Here is a 5,434-nt window from a genome sequence, read left to right as displayed (position 1 = left end):
CAAAGTGTCCAAGTTGCCACATAACCGCGGGCACAACTTTCTAGAAGATTTAACCCTGCAGGGGTGCTCCAACTCGTCCATCACAAATTAACCACAAGCTGCGATGGAAGACTTCCACCTCGACATAGCCCGAAGCGTCCTTGGAATCCTCATTCACAAGATATTTTGTCAAAAGGTGAAAGAAATCCAGTAAGGCCTCCCGATGTGTCGATGATACGGATAGGAACCGTGTATCTTGTTCTCGGGACAAAACGGATATGCAAAGGCTATGGTTGGTTGGTACTCAAGTTTCCAAGGGGGCGCCGCATGCTGCTAAGTAGGGGAGGAAACACTCATGAGGAGCACAAGCTCGGTTTGTTGATTAATTATCCATGTGTGCCGGTAGGTCCCTATGCAAGTTTTATTAGGTTGGTGAATGGTAAAACTAGTGTTGGGCCTTGTTGGAAGAGTTTTTATCCAAAAATGAATTATCAAGGGGGTCCCCATGACAACCCCGAGCATGTTAGGAGTGCTCAATATGGAACATAACACCGGCAATCAGAAATTAGGACGGCAAAAGTGGAACACAACACAAAGCAAAAGGTCGAGCCTTCCAACATTTACCAAGTCTATAGATGTACTAATTAAACAAACAAGATAGTTTGATATCCCATGAAACCCCACGCTTGAATTTTTTAGTTCACTCTAGTTTATGTACTCAAAAAATTTAAATGTGTATAAAGATGGAAAGAGGTGAAACATAATAAACTACACTATCTATGCATTTTAAATGAGGCTCGAAACAACATATAGTAATTCCAAAACAACCTCATAAGTAAACTTCAAATTTTACCCAGATCTGCCTACAACATATTTTATTTTAATTAGAAAGGAAAAAAATTCACCATGTGATTCTACTCATCATTCTAGACGACTTATGTATAGAGAACATTTAGAACTGAACTATGGCCTAAAAGATATGACCCACACAAGTTTACCATGTCATGAATGCAAAATGCATGTAGCCAATAATAACAAACATTTTAATCATTAATACAACATGATATTATAAAACTACATAAAATTCTAGGCAAGTTTCACTACTCAAAACAGAAAATTTTCCATGTGCCTAATCTTTGCCGTCAGCTAGCTGTCGGCAAAGAAGATCTTTGTCGTCAGCTTACAACTGGCACACGACAAAGAGAAGGCTGATGGCATAGAGATTGTTTGCCATCTGCCATTTATTTGCCATCTGCTGGCACATGCCAAAGAGACCAAAGGCAGACGGCAAAGAGGTGCTAGCTCTTTGCTGTCCGCTGGCGGACGACAAATAAAATTATGGCAGACGGCAAAGGGCTCCCCATGCGCTCCTAACGTCCGTTTTCCACCCCACCCCCCCCACCCCTTTGTCATTCGTCCCCGGACAGCAAAGGGCTCACCTCCCACCCGCTCCTAAGAGCCGAGCTCCTCCAATGCACCCCAACCCCCACTCCCGCTCCACCCCCTCTCTCTCTCACCCAGCCACCCGCGCCGCCGCCCCCCTCCCACCAGCTCCCTCCCGGCCGCCGCCCATCTACACCTCCCTCGCGCTGGCGACCCCCTCCCTATGTGGCCCCTGCCTAGCCCCACCTCCCTCGAGGCGCCGCCCCTCCCACCTGCTGCCTCCCGGCCGCCGCGCCCCTCCCACGTCCCTCCCCGCTGTTGCCCCAGCCCCACCTCCCTCCCGGCCGCCTCCCCAGCCCCACCTTCCTCCCGCCCACCACCCCAGCCCCACCTCCCTTGTGCCGGCAACCCCCTCCCCATGTGCCACCTCCCCTGCGCCGGCGACCCCCCCTCCCCGTGTGCCCCCTGCCCAGTGCCGGCAACCCCCCTCCACATGTGCCCCCTGCCCAGCGCCGGCGACCCCCTCCCCAGAACCTAGGCGCCCTCCTTCGCACCCTGCCGCCCTCGCAACCGGGCGCCTTCCGGTGAGTTGTTTTCTTCGTTTTTGTTTTCGTTTCTGTTTTTATTCTTCTTTTTTGTTGTTTAATTGTTGGATTAGATTATGTATGTAGTTTAGTGCTAGGTTTAGTGTTAGATTAGATTAGGTTAGTGCTAGATTAGTTTAGTGCTAGGAAGAATATGTAGTAGGAGGAAGAAGAAGATGAAGGAGAAGAAGAAGAAGAAGAAGAAGAAGAAGAAGAAGAAGAAGAGTAGAAGGAAGAAGAAGAAGGAGAACAAGAAGAGAAAGAAGAAGAGGAAAGAAAGAGAAGAGTAGAAGAAGAAGAGAAGAGGAGTAGGAGGAGGAGGAGGAGAAAAAAGAAGAAGAAGAAGAAGAAGAAGAAGAAGAAGAAGAAGAAGCAGAAGAAGAGGAGAAGGAGGAGGAGGAGAAGGAAGAGGAAGAGAAAAAAGAAGAAGAAGAAGAAGAAGAAGAAGAAGAAAAAGAGGAGAGAGCAGAAGAAGAAAGAAGAGCAAAAAGGAACCCCGGCACCCCAGCACTGACCGTCAACCCCCGACGCCCGACATAAATGACCCTCGACCACTGATGCCACTGACCCTCGACCCCGAGCCCCGATGCCATTGACCCCCGACCCCAGACCCCCGACGCCTGACGCCACTAACCCCCGACCCCCCTACGCCCGACACCACTGACCCTCGAACCCCAACGCCACTGACCCTCGACCCCCGACGCCACTGACCCCCGATCCCCGCCCTGTCCCCCGACCCCCTACGCCCGACGCCACCGACCCCCGACCCCCGACACCCGACGCCACTTACACCCGACCCCCTACAACCGACGCCACTGATCCCTGGCCCCCGACCACCGACTCCTGACCCCCGACGCCACTGACCCCCGACCCCCGACGCCACTCACCCTCGACCCCCGACGCTATTGACCCTCGACCCCCGACCCCGACGCCTCTAACACTCGACCCTCGACCCCCGACCCCCTACCCCCGACCCCCGATGCCACTGACCACCAACCCCCGACCCCCGACACCTCTTCAGCCTCTTGTTGACCGAAAAGACCCCGACCCCTGACACCACTGACCCTCGACACCCGACGACACTGACACCCGACTACCGACGCCACTAACCCCCGACCCCCGACGCCACCGACACCCGACACCACTGACTCCTGACACCACTAAGCCCCGACCCCCGACACCTCTTCTGCCTCCTGTTGAACGAGAAGGTGCTTTTCGGCCTTCTAGAGGCTGACGGGGTCATAGTTTTGTAAGTTATGAGTTAGGTCACATATTTTCCGATTATGTTAATTATAAAAACATCATATTTGTGTTGATCGGGTGAATTTCAATGTGCAATTGTTCGACGGCCTTCATATGCATTGGACGAGCCCCGCCCCTGCGTTTGTTGGTGAGCACAAATGGCTTCTCCTCCTACCCCCTTAATTTGCTCTGTTCCGGTCTTCGTGCCGATGAAACATGCTAGCTATAGGTTTCTTCAATCATGAGTATGGGTGACCAGTATGTGTCTCCCGTTCGAAAGGGCGTCATCTATAAATATGCATGTATTTGCATATTTATAACCGCCATCCTTTCGAATTGTCCAACGTTATCCATGGACAGCCCGAGTATGTGTAGATTTGGTTCGTTTTCCCATATGTTGTGCTCTGGATCCGATGTGGAATTTCGTCAGTGCCTCCCTGTTGTTCTCCGGGTACGCATCCTCTCTTCTTATTGCCGAGACGTGTATCAGGAGAACAGCGGGGAGGTGCTGCCGAAATTCTGCGTCGGATCTGGAGCAGAGCATGCAAAAACGAACCCAATCTACACATACTCGGGTGGGATTAGGACCTATCTTTACCTATTGGCGTGTAGGTTGCACGGACGTAATAAAACTAACAAACTTGATTTGCGGATGAATATAGATGATGAATTATATATTTATTTCTTGTGTGCCCATAGGTAGCTAGGCAAGATGAGTGATCGTGATTGGATGTACACTGGTCACCCTAGTAAGAAACACATGACCCATGAATGGTTAACAAAAACCAGGGGGTTTGTGAGAGCTGCATTTGCAAATGGCCAGCAAAAAACATGGTGCCCCTGTCCCAACTGCGACAACTAGAAAAAGCAGACAGAGTTTGAAATGGGTAAACACCTGCAGAAGTGGGGTTTTACGCCTAATTAACGGTGTGGACTTTTCATGGTGAGTCTGACCAACGTGCCACAGCTAAGGTGATTCATCGTCGCACCGACGAGCATGGTACTCGGATCGAAGACATGGTGCAATACATTGATGATGCTCGAGATTTGGACGATGAGATGGAGGAATCTGCAAAGGCCTTCTATGAAATGTTGGAGTCTTCAAAACATCCTCTCCACGAGAAGACTGAGCTTTGTCAGCTGGATGCCATCGCACAAGCAATAGCTTTGAAGGCTCAATTCAACCTAGGCAAAGAATGCTACGACGCGATGATGACGATATTTGGACGCTTTCTACCCAAAGGCCATGTACTGCCTGCAAATATGTACCAGTCAGAGAAAATTCTCTGTGTACTTAAGATGCCCTATGAAAAGATACATGCCTGTGAGAATGGATGTGCCTTCTTTAGGATTGAGTATGCGTCCTTGAACTATTGCCCCATTTGCAATTCTTCCAGTTATATTGTGGTAGACAACGGTATGGGTGAGAAGAATTGGACCAAAATCCCCATTAGTGTTCTTCGATATCTGCCAATCGTACCAAGACTTCAACGTCTTTTCATGGTCGAAGAGACGGCCAGACAGATGACATGGCACAAATTGGGCAGAAGAACCGAACTAGATGCGGATGGGAACAATATGCTGGTACACACTTCAGATGGTTTTGCGTGGAAGCACTTCGATGCATTACATAAGGATAAATCGGAAGATCCAAAGCATCCTAGGGTTCCCATAAACACGGATGGGTTCAATGTGTATGGTATGATGGCGGCACAATACAGTTGTTGGCCTGTATTTGCCATTCCACTCAATGTCCCACCCGGAGAAATTATGAAAAGAAAGAACATTTTCCTGACGTTGATAATTCCAGGGCCCAACTATTCGGGGAAGAATATGAATGTGTACATGCAGCCGCTTAAGGATGAGTTGCAAGAAGCCTGGGATAATGGGATCAAGCCCTACGACGCCGCTACCTAAAGACTACAAATTGTTCTGTCTCTGCTATCGGCGAAGGAGGCACCGAGTATTATGGAAGAGTTGAAGCAATTTATGAACTTCTATTCTATGGTGAAAACCCACCGACCGGCGTAGTCTTCAAATGTTATTGGTTTGACCCAAAGGAGACTAGAAGGACTCGAAATCAACCAAAACACACACTTAGATGTTCCCGATGTCTATATTACGGCTCAACAGGCGACACAAGTTTTCTATCTACCGTGGGCCTGCCAAACTAATCCAAATCTGAAAGGTTGGGATGTCGTTCATGAAGTGCCACCACATTTTAGACCACCTACCCTCAATGAAGA

This window comes from Hordeum vulgare, chromosome 3H (assembly GCF_904849725.1).
Source record: "Hordeum vulgare subsp. vulgare chromosome 3H, MorexV3_pseudomolecules_assembly, whole genome shotgun sequence".
Taxonomy (NCBI): domain Eukaryota; kingdom Viridiplantae; phylum Streptophyta; class Magnoliopsida; order Poales; family Poaceae; genus Hordeum; species Hordeum vulgare.
This window is presented reverse-complemented; position numbering follows the sequence as displayed.